This window comes from Pipistrellus hanaki (assembly GCF_964339955.1).
Source record: "Pipistrellus hanaki genome assembly, chromosome: 1".
NCBI lineage: Eukaryota > Metazoa > Chordata > Mammalia > Chiroptera > Vespertilionidae > Pipistrellus > Pipistrellus hanaki.
Genome location: NC_140503.1, coordinates 96,808,651 through 96,832,755, shown reverse-complemented (window position 1 = coordinate 96,832,755; position 24,105 = coordinate 96,808,651). Strand labels below are relative to the sequence as shown.

The 24,105-nt window shown below is 40.0% G+C and overlaps 1 pseudogene across 1 annotated transcript; it reads right to left on the bottom strand.

Moving 5' to 3' along the window:
* Window positions 1–18,253: 18,253 nt before the first annotated feature.
* On the bottom strand, window positions 18,254–20,310 carry LOC311619141 (ubiquitin-conjugating enzyme E2 A-like; annotated as a pseudogene). The gene is made up of 2 exons (XR_014797071.1): window positions 19,205–20,310; window positions 18,254–18,970 (listed from the first exon to the last, which is right to left on the bottom strand). The product of XR_014797071.1 is annotated as a ubiquitin-conjugating enzyme E2 A-like (transcript).
* Window positions 20,311–24,105: the final 3,795 nt, after the last annotated feature.

The following is a 24,105-nucleotide window of genomic DNA, read 5'->3' as shown; positions in this document are numbered from 1 at the left end:
TTTACAGCTCCTCTGATTTTCCTTCTGGTTTTCTCTTTCCTTCTTGTTGTAGAATTTTCAGTCAGTCGACTTCCTGTAGCTCTGGGCAATGTCCATTCTATATTTTAGTTGTATTCCATGGAAATTGTTGTGTGCGGCTGCAGTTGGGTGTTTACCTGTGCAGCCATCTTGGATCCTCTCCACTCATGGTTTTTTTCCACATCACTTATTTCTGATGACTCAGAAAGAATGGAGGGCCATGTCAGGTGTCTCCTGTCCAGCTGCCAAGGCCTCTGAGAGACATCTCTGGAGCCCTGGAAGTTCTTCAGGTGGTGTCTCCCCTAGAGAGTCTCAGGGCCTGGCAGCCTGGCTTGGGGAGGCAGTCTGCCCTAGGTGTCTGAGTCCGAGTGCCAGTAGGCAAAAATCTCGCTGGGGTCTCCAAATGTTATGTTGTAAATCAACAAGCTGAACATAAGATGCCTTAATAAGCCCTAACCAGTTTGGCTCAGTGGATAGAGCATCAGCCTGCGGACACAAGGGTCCCAGGTTTGATTCTGGTCAAAGCATGTACCTTGGTTGTGGGCACATCCTCAGTAGGGGGTGTGTATGAAACAGCTGATTGATGTTTCTCTCTCATCGATGTTTCTAACTCTCTCCCCCTTTCCCTTCCTCTCTGTAAAAAAATCAATAAAAAATATATATATTTTTAAAAGATGCCTTAACAAGCCAAATTAAGTAGTCATTAGGAGCCTTTATTATGCTAGCAGTCTCAGAGGAGTAACTCCCAAGTGTGAGCAAAACAGCATGGAGGAAGTTTTTCCTTTATTACACCACCACCCCCCAATCCTTTTGTCTCCCAAATATGGGTTTTCTGGAGGTTTTGCAGACTTTACAAAGAACTCTATGTAGATATTTTGCAGGCAACTTGTAATCTTGAGCACAGCACATCTTAGTGGCCTTGGGCACAGTACATTTCAGATTACTAACAGACACCTGGCATGGGAGTAGCTAGAAGTAGCAGCAGAGCAGCTTGCAAGGTCAGATAGTTGAACTTATTTTCCCTATTATTTAAGCAAGCAAGCATGTTTACAGATGCCAAAATAGCAGGGTTAAAATTTCAAACATCAGTTTTCACAGAATAGAGATTATGATAGCAAGATGGAGTGTCCATGTGTCAGAACAAGAAAAGAGTGGAAAAGGGAGTATTTAATAAAATGTAGTATATCCCTTTGCACTCTGAACCATTCTGGACATTGGCTACCAGCTACTCGATGCTACTTTGCGGCGGAGTGCGTTGAAATAACTCAATTCCCCGTAATCATTAATAAACTGCAATGTTCCCTGAGAGGGGACATCCAAGTGATATGCTAGAATTCCGATGTCCCCTGAGAGGGGACAGCGGAGTGCAAAGGGTAGAAGTGAGGTGGCTAATGGCTGTGAGATTAATCCATGAACCCCCATAATAGAGATTGAAGAAGGGTCCCAGTGAGTTTGGGGAGGACAGAATAAGTGGCCCCAGTATCAATTAAAAAGGAGATTGGTGGAGACAAAATGGTGGCTGAATAGGCAGACATTTCCTGAACCTTATCCCAGAGTATATTGATGGAGTATTTAAATCAAATAACATCCATCTAGAATTGGCAAAGTAGACACAGCTGGTGAGACAATCCACAGCTGGGAAGGGCAGAGGATGCCTGGAGAATGGTAGGATCAGGGATCTGGGCTGAAGAAAGTTGCAATACCTCTGAGCCAACTCAGAGGGTCAGAAGGAAGCCACACAGCACTAAGTCCTTGTCTCTTGGGGACAGCTGTACCATCTGATTGTGGAAAGGAAGTCCACAGCCATGAGAGGCTGACCCAAAGGGGGCAGCCTGAAGAACTGCCCAAGCCACATGGTGCTATTCTAAGAAACTTACAGTGGTACAGTTGTTTTCCTCTTTTTGATCTTCACTTTTATTTACTAAACCCAGTTCATAGGACATTTCAAATACAAACACTCACTCATTGCTGAGGTGCAGGTGGAGGTGTGGATTGTGGAGTTTGGGGAGAGGCTGTGGAAAAGAGTAGGTTGGGAAGAGGAGACTAAGAGTCCAGCACTGGGACATTCCTGACAGTCCAGACATAAACAGCCATTTTCTCCTGAAGAGCTAACTCCTCCCAGCAGTCTCCAGGCAACCATTACAGCTACACACAAACTACACACTAAATAATACAAAGGGCACAAAAAATCTGAATAATTCCTAAGAGCCCTCAGGTACTGAGCTAAAGAGAGGCCGTTTGCAGAAAGTGATACAGCAACCTCCATAACTATAGCCCTGACGTAAACAGCCACTTAAGAGATTAAGATTGACAATGGGCAGAGAGGCTAAGTGGGCAAATTGGCAGTTAAAGTGGTGGAGATAGACAAAAACAGAGGAGCAATGGACTGCTTGGAACTTCAACATGGTGCTGACTACTTAACAGAAGTGGCAGACAGTACATAAGAGTGGGATCTTAAACCAGCCCCCATGGGGCATTAAAACTCAGCAGAAACATGCCGAAGCTAGTTTGGCTCAGTGGATAGAGCGTTGGCCTGCGGACTGAAAGGTCCCAGGTTCGATTCCAGTCAAGGGCATGTACATTGGTTGCGGGCACATCCCTGGTAGGGGTTGTGCAAGAGGCAGCTGGTCGATGTTTCTCTCTCATCGATGTTTCTAGCTCTCTATCCCTCTCCCTTCCTCTCTGTAAAAATCAATAAAATATATTAAAAAAAAAACTCAGCAGAAACAAATGACACTTCACTTTTTAATTTTTATTTTACTTTTTGATATTTTATTAAATTTTTTCTTTATTTTCTTTCCTTTTTTTTTTTTTGCTTTTTCCCCTTTATTTTTCTCATTATTTTTCTTCACTATATTTTTATTTTTTATTGTTATCTTATCTTATTTTTAAGATTTTTAAAAACATTTTTTCCATCTTAACCACTCATCCTCTTTCTACCTCCTCTATACTAAACCAATGTCCTCCCCATATTCATTCAATTCCTTAACCTTATTTTTTCTATAAAAGCTCTGCCTCTATAGATTATGCCCCCACCTTTTTGTCTGGGTATTTGTTGCTTGCGTTTTTATTTTTGCTGTTGTTTTTGTTTTGTTTTTGTTATCTGTTTGTAGTATTTTCTCATATATATATATATATATATATATATATATATATATATATATACTTTTCTTCCTTTTCTTTTCTCTCATCATTTTCTTTCCTTGATACAATTCTTGCTCTTTTCTCTCCCCTAATTCTCTTTTCTCTGGTGTCACTTATATTGGGATTATCAGTGCTGTGAATATATTCATGTTTTGTTCCTTTTGTGTCATGTCTTGTTGAGTTGTATTTTGTGCTGTTTGGTCAACATGGTATAGAGCAAGCCACATATCCAGACACCCATCCACTAATGAGACAATAAGACTTAAGACCAAACTACAACAAGAGAACCCAAATATCCCAAATAGGAGGCATTTCTAGATTACCCAGCTCAGAAAACCAGAGAGATACACCATTGTGTCCCACAAAACATCTATCAATACTATATAAGAAAAACTAAAAAAATCTGGGTGGCATAATTAATAGTTTGTTCTGATACATAGAAACAATCACAAAAGAACATCAAAAATAGGGAGACAAAGAAACAACCCTCATTCAAAAGAAAAGGAGGAATCACCAGAAAAGAAAAGAAATTAAATAGAGGCAAGCAATTTGTCAGAAAAAAAAATTCAGAGCAATGGTTATAAGGATACTAAAAAGGATTGAAGACAAATTCAACAACATTTGTAAGAATCAAGAGGAAATGAAAAATGGCATAGCCACAATAAAGAACACAGTGGAAAGTTTCAACAGTAGACTAGTAGAAGCTGAGTTAGAAGACAAGGTAGAAAAAGTCACCGAAGCACAGCAGCAACTGGAAAGAAAACTTAAAAAACAGGAGGTGAGCCTAAGGAAGCTTTGGGACAACACAAAACGAAACAACATCCTCATAATAGGAGTGCCTCAAGGAGAGGAAGCAGAGCAAGGAATAGAAAACCTGTTTGTAGAAATAATGACGAGAGACAAAATGGTGGCAAATAGACGGACATGTCCTGAGCCTTGTCCCAGAGCAGATAGAACGAGCAACTAAATCAAACAACATCCATCCCAAATTGGTGAAGTAGACACAGCTGGTGAGACAATTTGCAGCTGGGAAGGGCAGAGGATGCCTGAAGAATAGTAAAATCAGGTATCTTGGTTGGAGATTCCTGTGAGACCTTCATGCCCAGAGTGTTAGAGGGAAACCACATGGCACTGAGGCCGTGTCCCTTGGGACAAGCATAGCATAGTGTCTGAATGTGGAAAGGAGGTCTGCAGGACTGCTGGCAGCAGGGGATTCTATATCTGGGTCCACAGCCACGAAAGACTGAGCCCAGGGGGAGCAGCCTGGATGGCTGCCCAGGCCACACCATGCCAGAGGGAGAGGAGCTTGCAGTGGCGCAGCTCTTTCTTCTCTTTGCTTTTGTTTGCTGAACCTAGTTCTTAGGACCTTTCAAATGCCTCTCACCCACGGCTGAGGTGCAGGTGTAGTTGCGAACCTTAGGAGTGTGGGCAGAGGCTGTGGAGAGGAGAGGGCCGTGGAGAGGTGGCGTTAAGCATGGCACTGAGTCATACCTAACGTGCTGGACCTACGCAGCCATTTTCTCCTGAAGAGATAGGCCCTCCTGCGGTCAGGCAACCAATACAGCCACAGCCTGACTACACCCTGAGTGGCACAAAGAATACAAAAAAATCTGAATTGTCCCTGAGAACAAAAATGATATCAAGGAAAGAAAATGGTAAGAGAGAAAAGAAAAGGAAAAACCTCAGGGACTGGCCTAAAGAGAGGCTTTCAGCCCCAGCAACAGGAAACTGAGAAGAGCAAACAGTATAGAAGAGTGGGATCTTGAACCAGCCCTCATGTGGAATTAAAAAATCAGCAGACAGGAATAACACTTCACTTTTTAATTTTAATTTAATTTAATTTAATTTAATTTAATTTAATTTTATTTTATTTTATTTTATTTTATTTTATTTTATTACTAGAGGCCTGATGAACAAAATTTATGCAAGGGGGGGGAGGGGCAGTCCCAGCTGCCCAGCCTGCACCCTCTTCAATCCAGGAGGCCTCGACCGGCAGTCAGACATCCCTCTCACAATCCGGGACCACAGGCTCTTAACTGCTCACCTGCCTGCTTGCCTGATAGCACCTAACTGTCCCCCCTGCCGGCCTGGTCACCCCTAACTTCCCTTCCCACTGGCCTGGTCGCCCCTTACTGCCCCCCGTGCCTGTCTGGTTGCTCCCAACTGGTCATCACTCACTACCTGCCTCTGCCAGACTGATTGCCCCTCACTGCTCACATACCCAGCCTGGTCACCCCCAACTTTCTCTCTTCCCTCCCCCCCCCCCCCCCCCCCCCGCTGGCCTAGTAACCCCATGCAGCCTGCTGCTTGGTTGTTTGGTCACTCTTCACTAACACCCCTGCCAGCCTGGTCGCCCCACGCAGCCTGCTGCTTGCTAACCTCCTTGCGGGCCTGGTCACCTCACGCAACATGCTGCTCAGTCATTTGGTTAACCCTCACTAACCCCATGCTTGCCTGGTTGCCCCATGCTGCCTGTTCAGTCATCTGTTCAGTTGCAATGGTCACTTAGGATTTTATATATATAGATTATTTTGTTATCTCTTTTTTTCTGTATTTTCCTTTGTTTATTTTATATTTCTTTTTGCACTATTTTTTTATTTTATCCTATTTTAAATTAATTTTAAAATTTTATTATTATTATTATTATGTTTATTATTATTTTCTTCTCTTCATATCCACTCATCCTATTTCTACTTCCTCTATACTGAACTGAGGTCCTCCCATATTCATCCAATTACTTAACCTTACTTTCTGTATATAAGATTCTGCCCCCACCATCTTTAACAGTATTTGGTGTTTGTAAGTTTTGGTTTATCTGTTTTTTCTCTGGTAACATATATATTCCCTTTTTCCCCTTTTTCTTTTTCTTCTTTTCTCTCATATAATTTTTCATCTCTTCAATATCATTTGTGCTCTCTTTTCTCTTGCATAATTCTCTTTTCTCTGGTGGTCACTTATATTAGAGTTACTGGTATCATGAGTACATTCGTGTTTTGTCCCATTTCTATCATGTTTTGATGAAGTGAATTTTATCCTGTTTGGCCAATGTGGTAGACAGTGAGGCACATAACCAGACACCCAGAGAGGAGACTTCATCCATGAATGGAACACTCCAGACACAACTATAGAGGTAGAAAGAAGGTGACAGTGAGGGAAAGATTGTGAGTGAGTGATGGAGCAAAAGAGGAGTGTGTGGACATGTGTGTGTGGGGGGGTGTCTGTGAGTGAGGCAGTTAGATCCTGCAGGGGGCAGACTGACTGAGCTCGCCTAACCAGGCAGCCTCTGATACTGTTGCACAGTCCTGGGGCAGCTGGCTCTTCCACAGAGGCCGCACCTTTTTGAAGAGGAAAGCTGCTGTGACTGGGAGTCCAGGCTTACCTCCAGGTTGCCCTCAGATAACATCTGGGACTCTACAGCCACTTTGATTTATGAACTTGGCTGCAGTCCTATGGTCACCTAGAATCCAACCACCACAGGTGTGGCTCCTGTGAGTTCCAAAGAATGCTCCCCTCTGGACTGCCCAACACTTTATCCCAAAGCACCACAACCACATGAGCATCAGCCATGTGAGCAATTTGACACCATCCAAGGAGTGGCAACCCTGCACGCAGACCCCCCACGTCCAAGGAGTAGCAGCCCTATGCAACTTGCCTTTGCCTGAGGAGCAGCAACTGCATGAGCAACTGCCCCTGCCCAAGGAGCAGCAGCCTTGTGAGGAGCAGCAGCCTTGTGAGGAGCAGCAGCCTTGTGAGGAGCAGCAGCCCCAAGGAGCAGAAGCTGTGTGAGCAGCCTGCCACTGTGTGAGGAGCTGCAGCCACATGAGCAGCTCACCCCCTAAATGAGGAGCAGCAGCCCTGTGAGCAATCTGTGGAGCAGCAGCTGCACAAGCAGCCTAACCTCATCTGAGTAGCAGAACCTGCACAAACACCCACCCCAGTACAAGAAGAAGCAGCCCCACAAGCAGCCTGCCCCTATCTGAAAAGAGTAGCAGCTATAAGAGCAGCCTGCTCCATCCAAGGAGAAGCAGCCACATGCAGCCTTCCCCTCTCCGAGGGGCAGCAGCCTCATAAACAGCCCTCTCCCATCCGAGGAGCAATAGCTGCACGAGCAGCCTTCCCCCACAAGACAGAGGAGCTACCACTGGTGCAAGCAACACTCAACAGAGAAGCTGCCACCAACTGAGGAGCAGCCACTGCTATGACCACCCGAGGATCAGCTGCCACCCAAGTAGACACTGCCACCTGAGGAGCAGCCCCTGCACAACTTGATGCATAGATCCTTTAGTGAGAGCAAAATGTGGAAACAAAGTAACCCCCAAAGGAAAGAAAAGGCAGAATCACCAGAAAAGCAGCTAAGTGAAACAAGGGCATGCAATATGTCATAAAATGAATTCAGAATACTGGTCATACAGTTCATAAACCAGATGGATGAAAAATTAACAATTTATGTAAGAATTAAGAAGAAATAAAGAGTGATATAGCTGCAATAAAAAAAAAAACAAAAAAAAAAAACAAAAAACAAAAACAAAAACACCATGGAAAGTTTCAACAGTAAATTAGAAGAAGCGGAGTGTAGAGGGTCAAATGGGAAGACACCTGGACATTCTTTAGATTGCTGCTGACTGGGCCCGGGATATTCGCAGAGTCATGTCAGTTGCACTCCCACCCTGGGAGTGCGGAGATGTTCTTAGTTCCTGGCTTGTGTTTGTCCAGGAGGAAGGAGTGGGTGGAGCTTGGGCTCTCCCAGGCTTCTTGTTTTCCTGTGAAACCCCTTGTTGGATTGGAGTATAAATAGATGTGCTGCGTGGCTTAGGAGGTCGTCAGTCTGCCTCTCCAGCAGAAGAGTTTGGCGGCCCTCCCAGCTCCCAGCTTAAAATCTATCTCTGTGTCTTCTCTCTTTATTTCTAATATTTCTCAATCCCTGGCCACCTCCACTTAGAACCGGTTCATTCATCTCTCTTTCCATGCGGGACACAGAAAAGGGAGATCCCCCTAGGTCAGGCCCCCACAGTGGAGAACCAAATTAGTGAAGACAGTGAAGCAAAGCACACACAAACTGAACTGTAATTGGAGAAAAAAACTAAAAGACAGGAGGAGAGCCTATAGGAGATTTGGGACAACATGAAAAGAAGCACATGGATATAGTAGGGGTGCCAGAACAACAGGAAGAGGAACAAGGGTTAGAAAACCCATTTGAAGAGATAATGTCAGAAAACTTCCCTGATTTGAGGAAGAAAAAAGTCACAAAAGCACAAAGAGTCCCAACCAAGATGAGCCTAAAAAACCCACACCAAGACATGTCATAATTATGATGGCAAATATTCAAGACAAAGGGAGAATCTTAAAGACCGGAAGAGACAGAAAGTTACATACAAGAGATCTCTCATTAGATTATCAAATGATTTCTCAACAGAAACACATCAGGCCAGAAAGGAATGGAAGGAAATTTACAAAGTTATGTAAAGCAAGGCTGGTAGGTGAGTGGTTAGGGGTTGATCAGGCTGGCAGGCAGAAGCAGTTAGGGGCAAACAGGCAGACAGGCAGGAGAGCAGTTGGGAGCCAACAGTCCTGAATTGTGAGAAGGATGTCCCAGATTGGAAAGGGTGTAGGCTGGGCTGAGGGACACCCCGCCTCTGTGCACGAATTTCATGCACCAGGTCTAATAATAACAATAATAACTTTAAATGTAAATGAAATAAAAGCTCCAATCAAAAGACATTGAGTGGCTGAATGAATAAAAAAACACAACCCATATATATGCTGTCTACAAGAGACCTACCTCAGAACAACAGACTCACACAGACTGATAGTGAAGGGATGGAAAAATATCTTTCAGGAAAATGGAAATTTAAAAAATCTGGAGTTACAATACTTATATCTGACAAAATAAAACTCAAGGAAGTCCATAACAAGAGATAAGGAAGGCCACTTCATAATACTAAAGGGATCAATCAATATAACAAGAGACTATAACCCTGGTAAACATATATACACCCAAAGAAAGAGCACCCAAGTACATTAAAAACAAATAAACAAACAAACAAACAAACAAACAAAAAAAAAACCCTGGGAAGATATCAAGGGAGACAACAATACAACTAAGTGTATTGTTGGGGACTTTAATACCCACTGAATCACAGGGTAAATCCTCCAGACAAAAAATCAACAACAAAGCAGCAATCCTAAATGACTCACTAGATCAGATAGACCTAATTGACATCTTCAGGACATTTCATGCCAAAGCCACAGAATATATGTTCTTTTCAAGTGCACTTGGGACATTTTCAAACATAGACTATATATTGGGTTAGAAGGAATGTCTCTCCAAATTCAAGAAGTTTGAAATCATATCAAGCATCTTCTCAGATCATAATGGCATAATATTAGAAATAAACCACAATAAAAACAATAAAAAATTCAAACACTTGGAAGCTAATAAATCATCTAACTCTACAACTTAAAGAATTAGAAAGAGAGCAACAAGAAAAGCCCAGAGAGAGCTGAAGGAAGGACATGATGAGATCAAAACAGAAATAAATGACATAGAGACCAAAAACAAACACACACACACTGAGACAAACAAACAAAAAACACAAAAGATCAATGAAACCAAGAGCAACTCTATTCCAATACACTAGAAAACCTAGAGGAAATGGATATCTATAATAATAAAAGAGTAATATGCTTATTAGACCACACATCCTTCTGGACTTCATTCCAGATATCCTTCCTGACAAAGCTGGGGCTGGAGGGAAGCCAATTCCAGGAGCCTGAGGGTGGCCTGAGGGAAACCAGCCTAGGTACCAATGCCTGCAGGCAACCCGAGGGAAGCAAGCCTGGGTCCTGGGTGCCTGCTGGGTGGCCCGAGGGAAGCCAGCTCAGGTCTTAGGTGCCTTTGGGAAGCCAGAAGGAAGCAAGCCCTGGTTCTGGGTGCCAGAGGGAAGTCGGTGGTGGCAGCTGGGAGAAGGAAGGCCTACTCTTGCATGAATTTTCATGCATCAGGCCTCTAGTATTACTAGAAAAATACAAGCTTCCAAAAATAAATTTAAAAAATATAAAAATCTCAATGGACCAACAACTATGGAGGAAATTGAAGCAGTCATCAAAAAGCTTCCAGCAAACAAAAGCCAGAGGCCAGAGATTTCACAGGGGAGTTTCACCAAACATTCAAGGAAGAAATAAAACCTTTCCTCCTCAGACTATTCCAAAAATTTCAAGAGGAAGGAATACTTCCTAGCTCATTCTACGAAGCCAGCATTATCCTAATACCAAAATCAAATAAAGACAACACAATGAAAGACAATTACAAGTCAATATTCCTCATGAATACAGATTCCAAAATCCTCAACAAAATTCTAGCAAATTGAATCCAGCACTACATCTGAAAGATCATACACCATGACCAAGTACATCACATAAACAAATTGAGAGATAAAAATCACATAGTCATATCAATTGATACAGAAAAACCATTTGACAAAATCCAACACCCTTTCTTGATAAAAACCCTCAGCAAAATGGGAATAGAGGGATCATACCTCAACATAATAAAAGCTTTATATGACAAACCTACAGGCAACATCATACTCAATGGGCAAAAACTAAAATCATTCCACTTAAGAACAGGAACAATACAGGGATGCTTATTTTCAGTATTCCTGTTAGACATAGTTATGAAAATGCTAACAATAGCAATTAGACAAGAAGAAGAAATAAAAGGTATCCAAATTGGAAAAGAAGACATAAAACTGTCATTATTGGCTGATGACATGATATTGTACATAGAAAACCCTAAAAACTCCATAAAAATTATTAGACTTAATAAATGAATTCAGCAATGTAGCAAGACACAAAATTAATGCCAATACATCTATGGCATTTTTTTTATATACCAATAGTGAACTTACAGAAAGAGAGATTTAAAAAGCAATCCCATTTACCATTGCACCAAAAAAATTAAGATACCTAGAAATAAATTTAACTAAGGAGGTAAAAAAAAAACCCCTCTACTTGGAAAAGTACAGTACACTGAAAAAAAGAGATAGAGGAAGACATAAATACAATGAAGAACATACCATTTTCATGGATTGGTAGAATCAACACCATTAAAATGCCCATACTAACCAAAGCAAACTACAGATTCAATCAATCCCCATTAAAATATCAATGGCATATTTCAAATACTAAGAAAATACTCCAAAATGTCACCTGGAGTAAACAAAGAACCCGGATACCTGCAGAAATTCTGAGAAAGAAAAACAAAGTTGGAGAGATCACAATACCAGATATCAAGCTGTATTACAAAGCCATGATTCTTAAAACTGCCTGGTACTGGCACAAGAGCAGACATATAGACCAATGGAACAGAACAGAGAACCCAGAAATCAACCCAAGCCATTATGCTCAATTAATATTTGTCAAAGGAGGCAAGAGAATACAATGAAGTTAAGACAGTCTCTTCAATAAATGGTGCTGGGAAATTTGGTCAGATATATGCAAAAAAAAAAAAAAGAAAGAGCAAAGAAAAGAAACCAGATCACCAACAACTTATACCATAAATAAAAACAAACTCAAAATGGCCAAAGGACTTAAATGTAAGATGGGAAACCATAAAAATCCTACAAGAGTCCCTAGGCAGCAAAGTTGCATATGTCATAACAACATCTTTACCAACACAGCTCCTAGGGCAATGGAGAATAAGGGGGAAATAAACAAATGGGATACATAAAAATTAAAAGCTTCTGTACGGCAAAAGAAACCATTAACAAAACAACAAGAACATATTTGGGAGAACATATTTGTCAATGTTTTAATTGATAAGGGATCTATCTCCAACACTTAAAGGGAACTCATACAACTTAAAAGGAAGATAAAAAGCCCAATTAAAAAATGGGCAAGGGATCTAAATAGATACTTTTTGAAAGTGAACATAAGGAAGACCAAGATACATATAAGAACATGCTCAAAATCACTAATCATCTGAGAGATTCAAATCAAAACGTCAATGTGGTACCATCTCACACTGTCAGAATGGCTATCATCAACAAATCAACAAACAATAAGTGGTGGAGAGAATGTGGAGAAAAATGAACCCTTGTGCACTGCAGGTAGAAATGCAGGCTGGGGCAGCCACTGTGAAGAACAGTATGGAGTTTCCTCAAAAAAAAAAAAACTAAAAATGGTACTCCCATTTGACCCAGTGATTCCACTTCTAGGGATATATCCCAAGAAACTAGGAACACCAATCAGAAAGGATATATGCACCCATATGTTCATAGCAGCACAATTTGCCATAGCTAATATTTGGAAATAGCCTAAGTGCCAATGAGTGGATTAAAAAACAGTGGTACATCTACACAGTGGAATACTACACTGCTGTAAAAAAAAGAAGGAATTCTTACTATTTGTAACAGCATGAATGGAACTGGAGATCATTATGCTAAGCAAAATAAGCCAGTCAGAGAAAGATAAATCTCACATGAACTCACTAATATATGGAATATAATCAACAACAGAAATTGATTAACAAAAACAGATCCAGAGACAGAGAAGCATCGATCAGACCGTCAAACCTCAGAGGGAAGGTAGGAGAGGATGGGGGTAAGGAGGAGAGATTAACCCAAGAACTTGCATGCATATAAACATAACCAATGGACACAGACACCAGGGCAGTGAAGGCATGAATGCAGGGAGTAGGTGGGGGCAATGGAAGAGGTAAGGGCAAATATGTATTAATAAATACATATTAATTAATAAAGAAAAAAAAATGAGAGAAAACTTCCATAATGTTGGGAAGAAAAAGGCACACAAGTCCAAGAAACACAAAGAGTTCCAAACAATATGAACCCAAAAAGATTAACACATCATAAATAAATTGGCAAACATCAATGACAAAGTAAGAAATTTAAAGTCTGCCAGAGAGAGACAGAAAGTTACCTACAAGGAATCTCCAATTAGAATATCAACTTATTTCTCTACAGAAACATATCAAGTGAGAAGGGAATGAAATGAAACATACAAAGTGATGAAAAGCAAGGTACTGAATCCAAGAATACTGTACCCAGCAAGGCTATCATTCAAAATTGAAGGTGAAATCAGGAGCTTCACAGACAAAAAAGGTCTAAGGGAGTTTATTACCACCAAGCAAGCAATGCAAGAAATGCTAATGGGACTACTGTGAAAATAAGAAATAGAAAGGGAAGAAGGAACACAGGCATAAAGAATAAAAATGGCAACAAACAAGTACCTATCAATAATAACCTTAAATGTAAATAGATTGAACGCTCCAATCAAAAGACATAGGGTAGCTGAATGGATAAGAAAACATGACCCATATATTTGCTGTCTACAAGAAACCCACCTCAAAACAAAGGACTCACACAGACACAGATTGTGAAGGGATGGAAAAAATTTTTTCAGGTAAATGGAAATGAATAAAAAGCTGGGGTAGCAATATTTATATCTGACCAAATAGAACTTCAGGTGAAGCAATAAGGAGGGCCACTTCATAATACTATAGGGAGCAATTCAATAAGAGGATATAACTCTGGTAATCATATGTATACCCAATTTAGGAGCAACCAAATACATTAAAAAAAAAAAACTTCTGGAAGATATCAAGAGAGAAATCGACAGCAATACAATCATAGTGGACCTTATTACCCCACTGACACCACTGGATAAATGGTCTAGACAAAAAATCAGCAAAGAAACAGCAATCCCAAATGACTTACTAGGTCAGATGGACTTAATTGACATCATCAGGACATTTCATCCCAAAGCTACAGAATATACATTCTTCTCAAGTGCACACAGGACATTTTCAAAGATAGACCACATATTAGGACACAAGCAAAATCTCTTCAAATTCAAGAAGATAGAAATCATATCAAACATTTTCTCAGATCACAATGGCATAAAATTAGAAATCAACTACAATAAAAACAATCAAAAAAATCAAGCACTTGGAGGCTAAATAGCATGCTATTAAACAATGATTGGGTTACCAAGGAGATCAGAGAAGAAATAAAAAGCATCCTTAGAACAAATGACGATGAAAACACAGCAATACAAAATCTATGGGACACAGTGAAAATAGTTCTGAGAGGGAAGTTCATGGTCCTATAAGGCCTACCTCAAAAAAACAAGAAAAAAATGGTAATAAATTAGCTAACCCAGCAACTTAATGAATTAGAGAGTAACAAGAAAGGCCAAGAGTAAGCAGAAGGAAGAATATAATAAAGATCAGAGTGGAAATAAATGACATAGAGACAAAACAAACAAACAAACAAATAAACAAACCCCACTACAAAAGATGAATAAAATCAAGATAAACTAGATTGGTGAATCTCTAACCAGGCTCACCAAGAAGCCTAAATAAACAAAATCAGAAATGAAAGAGGTGAAGTAACAACCAACCACACAGACATACAAAGGATTGTAAAAAAAAAATAAAAAAAATAAAAAAAATACTACAAACAACTCTATTCCAACAAACTGGACAACCTAGAGGAAATGGACATATTACTAGAAAAATATAAGCTTCCAAAACTCAATCAGAAAGAATAAAAAACCCTGAATAGGCCAATAACTACCAAAGAAATTGAAACAGTAATAAAAACAAAAAACAAAAAAACTTTCAGGCCCTAACGGGTTTGGCTCAGTGGATAGAGCTTCGGCCTGTAGACTGAAGGGTCCCAGGTTTGATTCCAGTCAAGGACACATCCCTAGTAGGGAGTGTGAAGGAGGCAGCTGATCGATCTTTCTCTCTCATCGATGTTTCTGACTCTCTATCCCTCTCCCTTCTTCTCCGCAAAAATCAATAAAATATATTAAAAAACAAAAAACAAAAAAACTTTCAGCAAACAAAAGCCCTGGACCAGATAGTGTCATAGGTGAGTATACCAAGCATTCAAAGAACTAACACCTATTCTTCCCAGACTATTCCAAAAAATTCAAGAGGAAAGCACACTTCCTAGCTCTTTCTATGAAGTCAGCAATATTCTAATACCAAAACCAGATAAAGACGCTACAAAGAAAGAGAATTACAGGCATTATCACTGATGAACATAGATGCTAAAATTCTAGCAAATCATATCTAGCATTACATTAGAAAGATACACCATGACTAAGTAGGATTTATTCCGGGGATGCAAGGATGTTACAATATCTGCAAACCAATAAACATAATACATCACATAAACAAACTGAGAAACAAAAATCACATAATCATTTCAATTGATGCAGAAAAGGCAATTGACAAAATCCAACACCCTTTCTTGATAAAAACTTTCAGCAAAGTGGAAATAAAGGGATCATACCTCAACATAATAAAAGCCTTATATGACAAACCCACAGTGAACATCATACTCAATGGGCAAAAACTAAAACCATTTCCCCTAAGAACAGGAAGAAGACAGGGGTGCCTACTTTCACTACACCTGTTGGACATAGCACTGGAAGTGCTAGCCATAATGATCAGACAAGAAGTAATAAAAGGCATCCAAATTGGAAAAGAAATAAAACTGTCATTATTTACAGACGACATGATATTATGCATAGAAAATCCTAAAGACTTCATCAATAAACTACTAGATTTAATAAAAGAATTTGGCAATACAAAATTAACACCTAGAAATCTATGGCTTTTTTTATACACCAATAATGAACTCACAGAAAGAGAAACTAAAAAAAAAAACAACAAAAAACCCCCACAAACCAATCCCATTTACCATTGATACCTAGGAATAAGCTTAACCAAGGAGATACAGAACCTGTACTCAAAAAATTACAGGATGCTGAAAAAAGAGATAGAGGAAGATATGAACAAATGGAAGAATATATTGTGTTCATGGAATGATAGAATCAATATAATTAAAATGTCCATACTACCCAAAGCAACTTATAGATTCAATACAATCCCCATTAAAATGCCAATAGCATATTTCACAGACCTAGAACGAACTCTCCAAAAATTCATCTGGGAGAAAAAAAAAAAGACCATTGGGCCAGGCTTTCCACTGAATCTCCCATGTCCTGGGTCATCCAGACCTTGCAAACCAGGGGAACAAACAAGCCAAGCCTGTGAGCCCCATTGGGGAGAGCCAAACAGGGTGTCCGGAGAAATCGGAGAAGCACACAGCCTGCTTCTGCCTGTAATTTCCAAGCCTAGACAGCTATAATGGGGAAGGTATTAAAATTTAAATCAGAGCCTCGCTTAATCTCTTCCCTGGGTAGCCCTCCTCCTTCCCCCTGCCAGCTGCTTGTAATCTCAGGCTGGCTGTCTCCTCTGGTGGAAAATGACAAACCGATGAGGGGAAAATGATAAGTTTTCAATTTTATTTAAAAATATACCAGATGGGAGATTTTATTGGAGCCATAAATATGTCAAGAGCAATGTTTGTGTGTGATGAGTGATGCCTCCTCCTTGGGGCCTCTCTAACTGTTTAGAAATTCCATCAGATTCTTAATAAGAGGCTCCAGTTTGACTGCAGCAAAATAGTCTCCATATTAAAGCAATTGAATTTCCATTTGCCAGACATCTTGTGCTTTAAACTTCCAGGTTACAGAGGTGTGGAACTGCTAAGCCAATTCTAAATGAACCTAAACTAGTAACTGCACAGCACACTGTGGGGGCTGTGAAAGAGGAGAGGTGGAGGGGGATGGGAGGGAGGAGGTGTCCCCATCACAGATGCAGCAAGGAAGGGAGGAAATCAGCTCTACCTCTCCTGCTCCAGTGCTGGCCTTGGATGAAAATCTCCCAAATGACTCAAAGGCCAGAAAGAGGGGTGATGTGGCCAGCTCTTTTTCTCCTAGCATGGGTTTCTTTGCTGTCTTGATTGATTCAATATTATGCTGGCCTTTAGGTATGGGAGGCTGCAGTTTCCTAGGACTTTTTGAGGGTGGGGCTGGGAGGAAAGCTGGCCTTTGCTACCTCCCCCCCCCCCCCCCCCCCACACACACACTCTTCCTGGCATGTGAGCTCACCTGTGAAAGACCATGCTCCTACGTGGGTATTTTATATCAAGTCATTATTTGTTCCTGCAAAGGCTCTAACTTTTCAATGGGCCTTAAGCATCTGGCATGGGAGAATGACTCAAATGACAGATTTGAGGACATTAGAAGTCAGAGGATCAAAGGTGGGAAACAGGCGCTATCCATCGTTGCTCAGAGGTAAATGAGTCCTGGGTTTAATTACCAGTCAAGGGCAGGTACCTAGGTTGCAGGTTCTAGTTCTATCCCTGGCCCCCCTGGTCAGGGCCCATGGAAGAGGCAACCAATTGAGGTGTTTCTCTCACATTGATATTCTCTCTCTCTCTCTCTCTCTCTCTTTCTCTCTCTCTCTCTCTCTCTCTCTCTCTCTTTCTCTTTCTCTTTCTCTCTCTCTCTCCTTCCCTCCCTCTCTCCCTCTTTTCCTCCCTTTCACTCTCTCTAAAAATCAATGGGGAAAAATATTCTCATGTAAGGATTAACACATACAAAACAAGGTGGGAAACTGAGATCTAGAGAGGGTACAGGAAATGGAAATTCTTCTAGAGAATCCAGGGTGATGCTTACCTACAAGCTATCTACTCACTCCACCCCAGCCCAGGTCTAGGTGGTACCTGCCCAGTTTGCCACATGCCCACATAAGGCCCAAGTGGTGAGGGATGGAGCCACAGTAGGTCATCACCTTTGAGGGCAAGCCAAGAGCACAAACTTGAAAGTGCTGAAGAAAGAACCATCATATGGAGGAAGGGCATGGCATCAGAGGGTCACACGTGCCAGGGCCCTGGGCAGCAGTGGGTCTGGTACGTTGGAGAACAGCAGGGAAGCTAGTGTGGCTGAAGAAGAGTAGAAGGTGATAAGGTGGGACCAGTAATAAAGAGAAAGGAACAGATCATATTGGCCTTGGCATTAAAATTGTGAGGAGCCCACAACTCCATCATTTGTGGGGTCTTATTAACCCAATAACAATTTGGACTGATTATTTGCATGAATATAAGAATATTGGTCATATAGGATTTTTCAAATCTGCTTTGCTAGATTTTTTTTAAGTTTATTTTTATTTACAACTTTTGAAAAATGTACATTTTTACATGGGTTACTTGTGCAAAGTTAGATTTAGAAGAGTGATAAATGCACACAAGGTGACAATGGAATATTTAGACAAAACATTTACAAGCCTTGTCCCACACTGCTACTAAAAGGTTACTATTTAAAAGTATAAATATCCAAAGAAAGATTGCAAACATTGACTTTAAGGTTCTTATAATACTGAAAGGAAAGAAGAAACTAAAGCATGCAGCATTAATTCAGGATTTTCGTGGAAAACAGTTTGCCACAGATACGCTCTTTTCATTGGGTTAAAACTCTAAACAATGAGGGGAGATTATAAATTTGTTCATCTAAAGTAGCACTACTTTTAAAAGATTAAAGATTCACCAACCTTCCCCACCTTAAAAATTTGTTTCCATTCCTCTGCTCCCACACCTCTTAAAAAAAAAACCTGGAAGACTTCCAGTACAGTCATCCCTAAGTATTCAACAGAACAGACACAACCATCAGAGGCTTAACTACCTAGTATACATCATCGACAACAAAACTGCCCCCATCCCCAAATATTTTCGATCTGGGGTTGGTTGAATCCATGGATATGGTACCTGCAGATACTGAAGGCCGACTGTAGTCTGAAACTTAGCATGGGTGTGTCCAGTGAATATCTTGCAAGGAAGGGATGTGTCAGTTACTACAGTGACTGTACTCCTTTGACTGTGTCCTTTAACACTCTCCTTCCAACCAATAAAAACCACCTTGTAATGCATATTGGCTAGATCTTAGAAATAATGCATTTTTAAACATATATATTTTATTGATATTTTACAGAGAGGGGGGAGGGAGAGAGATAGAGAGCTAGAAACGTCGATGAGAGAGAAACATCGACCAGCTGCCTCTTGCACACCCCCTATCGGGTATGTGCCTGAAACCAATGTACATACCCTTGACCGGAATCGAACCTGGGACCTTTCAGTCTGCAGACCGATGCTCTACCACTGAGCCAAACCGGTTTCGGCGAAATAATGCATTTTTAAACTTTCATCTCTTTCAAAATGGATGTTTATATGGATTTGTTTCCCTGTTTTCTATAGGCCATATTCCAAATGTTCACTTCTAAGTCCAACACAAGTGTCTCAGCCAGGATGAAACACTTAAATCATTTTGTTAAAAATAACATCCCAGTTATCAAGCTATGCAGAAGCACCACTTGTATAACAATTCGTTTAAGAAACGTAGTGTAAAGTACGTTAACAAAATACTGTCCCACAGCTGGAGGTGAGATACAACAGAAAAGGAATTAAGCATTAATAATTTTTGCACGTAACCCAGGTAACAGTACATTTGATCTCATAGGGGATGTTTTTGATGTTCAATAAGAAGATAGAAGGGGTAGGAAAAGTTTGGCGAGGGAAGATGGAAACAGCAGAATAACTATTTTGCTTTTATGGAAGTAAATGTGATGACACTGAAGAATAAGAAGGAGACAAACACATCAATATATAGTTTTCATTTGCCCAGCCTCTTCTCTTGCTGCACCCAAAACAACAATCACGCCAGCTCTGTTCTACTATGGCAGAAACACGTTTCTCATATTCTCGCTTGTTCTCCTGATAGAGCTGAGCGGCCTGTTTGCTGGACTATTGGGATTGGGCTCATCCAATAGAGACTGTATTGATGTTAAAATGGAAGACACATCATAAGTTGGACTCCAGCGGTTCTGAAGTATGTCCAGACATATACTATCATCTGCATAGACATTTGGATGAAACATCTTAGAGACAAATCTAACCATAGGTGGTTTATTTGGATATTCCCCAGTGAATTCTATTATAAGCTTAAATGTTCCATCCTCAAACGGCCCGAAAATGACCGCGTTCCAAACCATTATGTTGTTCTCCTACGGAGCCCCACTGACTCCGGCAGGAGGATCCTCCTGCAACCTCTTGAAGTCCCGCATGAGGCGCCGCGGAGCCGGGGTAGACATATCTCCAGCGGGGTCAGCGCTGGGGCATACACCGAGATCGCGGGGCCCAGCCGAGGGTAAGGAGGCCGACGGGGCTGAAGAAGCCTAAGACGCTGAGGAGGAAGGGCCCAGCGGCACCGCACTGCCCCTCCGAAAAGATTTTTTTATTCACAAGGAATTTTTATATTGAGCTTTAGTCAACCCCTCAGGGTGCAGAAGACAAGCCATAGAGTTGCCATCTGGACTTTTCTATAGTACCTGTCAGTTTGGGAGGCTTCCTCAAGTTCTTGAGGTCCCCCAAATGTCTTAAGGTTCCTTTCTTGCCGTCATTCAGGAAAGGAACCTTTGTTCACTACCAGGAAAGACTGCCATGAACCACTGACCAAGCAATGTACTAGGCCATTTCTCCAGTGGGCTTTTATTGGCTTTAAAGTCAATCTTTATTCCTTAAGCTTTTCTGACAGTATCTACAATATAATCCAGGCATGTCTCTTTCTTTCATGCCACTCCAGTCAAAGTATTGGTTAATAAACTACAATTGGAAAATAGTTTTGTTGAATTCATGCAAAGAAACATATTACAATGAAAATAATAATACTCACTCATTAAAAGTTGCCAAATTCTGGAGGGATTAGATAGAGAAAAAAATATAAATGCTTCAGCCGGGACCGGTTTGGCTCAGTGGATAGAGCGTCGGCCTGAGGACTGAAAGGTCCCGGGTTCGATTCCGGGCAAGGGCATGTACCTTGGTTGCGGGCACATCCCCAGTGGGGGGTGTGCAGGAGGCAGCTGATCGATGATTCTCTCTCATCGATGTTTCTAACTCTCTGTCTCTCTTCCTCTCTGTGAAAAATCAATAAAAAATATATAAAAAAAATATAAATGCTTCAATATTGCTTATGAAGATATAATTTACCAAATTTATCTAAGGAAAAAACAAGTTTTCTTATATCTGGAAAACAAAATATTTTAAAATCAGCAATATTTTCAGTCTTATATGATCAATTTTTGTTTATCCTGGTTGTTCAGCTGTACTCCATAAGTTTAGTTATTCCTTAGAGTTCTATAAATCTTCATCTAGTTTAAAGATATGACCTGCTCATAAAATTTTAATTTAGAGTAAATCAGAGTTCTTTTCATTAATTTCTTTAAAGATGCAATATATTTGCAAATGCAACAGAATGAAACAATGGCTGTAAATTATAAACTTAGAGTGATATAGTTATCGATCTGATTATAATGCAATTGATAAATAACTTTGCTTTTTATAAGATATAAAATTTCAAGATTTCTTGGTAAATAGTAATTACTATGAAATGACACAAACAACAACAACAACATAAACCCACATTTTTAGATTTAACACATGATTTCAATATATAAAAAACAAATAATATGCAAGATTTTAATATGCTGTACATGGCTTATTGGAAGTGTGCATCGAGCATTGGAAACAATTCATAGATTTCCAATATGTGAACCATAAACCCTTGGAGTATCACTACTGGACTCCTCCACAAGGAGACATCACTCCTGGCTTGCTGGGTATCACTGTCAGGACACCTTCTACCTCTGAGAGTTTTTCTTCTCTTGTTGTTTGAACTTGGCTTTCGATCTTGAAAGAGGCTGAAAATTTTAGATCATCAATTTTAATGAAAATATATGCAAACAAATAGGACAGTTATATTTGTATTTGGCAAAGCTTCCCATGTAATTTCAAGCATATTAAATAGCCTAATTAATTCAAAAAACTTAAGAGAGAGGATAAATCCTTGAGGTATTCTAGGCACTCATTGAAATACTAGTAACTCAAAGTCATTTCTTAGTTTAAAATATCTTAAAATTTAAACTTTGGGAAGATTGTCAAATATACTTAGCTAAAAGGTCATAATATATATATTTTTTTGGTAAACTTGATTAAACAAACATTTTATAGTAATAATTTTAAAAGACACTAATCAAACTTAAATTTGTTTTAATATTAAGTATTTTGTCCAGATCATAGAATCCTTCTTAATCTATATAGGTATTTAATTTTTTTAAGCCAATAAAATATCACACCCTAGTAATGCCATCTGGAGGCAGAAAACCTGTCACATGTAATACATAGATGAACACATATCATATAAAGACATACTTAGAATTCTAACTTTTGTAGAAAAGGAACAAGTCTTGTTGGTTTTTTTCCCATTTGCTTTAGGCAGCTTTTAAGAAGGCTAGAGAATCTTTTCACCCAATCAGAAATAACCAGTTTGAGAAAAACTCAACTTCAATCCTTGTCCTTCAAAAATGCATCTTCATATTTTATATTTTATATTTTATATTACCAAGCCATACAGTTTCCTTTCCATGTAATTTAAATTCTTAACAATTCTTAATTTATTATTATTATTATTATTTTTAGTGACAACTAAAAGTAAATGATCAGCATTGCCTGTCTTGCTTGGCAAATATTTTTTATGACTTTTAGAAATATAAGCTCTTTTCCTGGAAAACACACTCATACCTTTAAGAGACATACCTAATAAAGTAAAAGACATTTATTAACAGCTCCAAATTTATTTTCTAGTTTTTATTTTAATAAAAGGCCAAAAGTCGGTGAACTTAAAACTTGTTTAGCAATCAATGTTTAACAGCTGAAATCAGTTCATTTGATTTGCTTAGATGGCTAAGGTGGTTTAAAAAAAAAAAAAAAAATATGGTCCAGATAAAATTTGGTGCGCTTCGAATTGTTTTTGGAGCCATAGCTTTGGCCCTGTAAATAAGAACAGTGGTTTTTAATATTTCAAGAATTGGGTTGCCACCCAGATGTTGGCAAAGAGCTGACAAATTCATTCACCTATTTTTAGAATGTTTCTTTTTCCATCTGGACATATATATTTCAGACTTTATAGCAATTACAGAGAGATATAGTTTACAGGTAATACATAACTTAGGGTCAGTCATCCTGAGAGCCATAAAGACTTGGATATATGGGATTTCTGTCCATTTCCTTGGAACTGGAAAAACAAGTCTAGCTGCAAATCTTACAAAGGTCTGGATTGTCCCTTAAGGCCATAAAGGCTTAGCACATGGGATTTTAGACATTGCCCTGACAATAGCAGAAAAGAGCTAGCTGGAGAATGGTGTTATAATTAAGGCTTCAATTTTCTGGCCAAGCTCCTGGTTCCAGTTTATATTAGGGCCATGATGTATTGCAAAAGAAGACTAACCCCTTTTTCTTTCAGGTTTGGAGGTCAATTTTGACCAGTTACTGAGGATGCATTCTAGGGGAGAGTCCTGAGAAATGGAGGGCTGGTTTCCCATCTGGAAGAGAATAGAGGAGAATATGGGATAAATAGGCATCTCTGGACCATATTCTCAAAGCAGGACAGCATTCCCTGGACCGTATTCTCACAGCAGGAGAGCATTCTGGCCAGGTTTCCAGACTCAGTTAGCCTTACTGTGTGACCTGCCTCCAGTTTGATGCAAGTAACCATGTCCCTCCTCTCTGACCCCCTGTTGCTGGGGTTCTTGAGCACACCCTAGGCTTGAGCAACTGAGCTTGCCAGTGCGGCTATTGTCTTTCCCATTTATCAAGATGCATAAGGAGGCCCATCAGGGCAGCACCTGATGTCAGAGACAAGGATCTGACTCCTCATAGTCCTTTCATTAATTTCTGAAATTCCCATTGAGATGAATAACAGTGCGCAAAAAGATTTGCCACTTTCCACTGAGGGCATTCTCATCTTAGTTTTTATAACTCTTTTCAAGTTGACCTGGCTCCCTAGAATAAAAACAGACTTCTGCAGGATTTTCCCAGCAGACCCTTTTTAGCAATTCTTTTATTTTCCTCACAGAAGCCAGTAAGTAGATTAATTGGAATAGGTCAGAAAAGCCAGGACTATATTCTCTAACAGTTAAATTCCTTTGCAAGCCCATCAGGGCCCTGGAGAAAGTCAGGG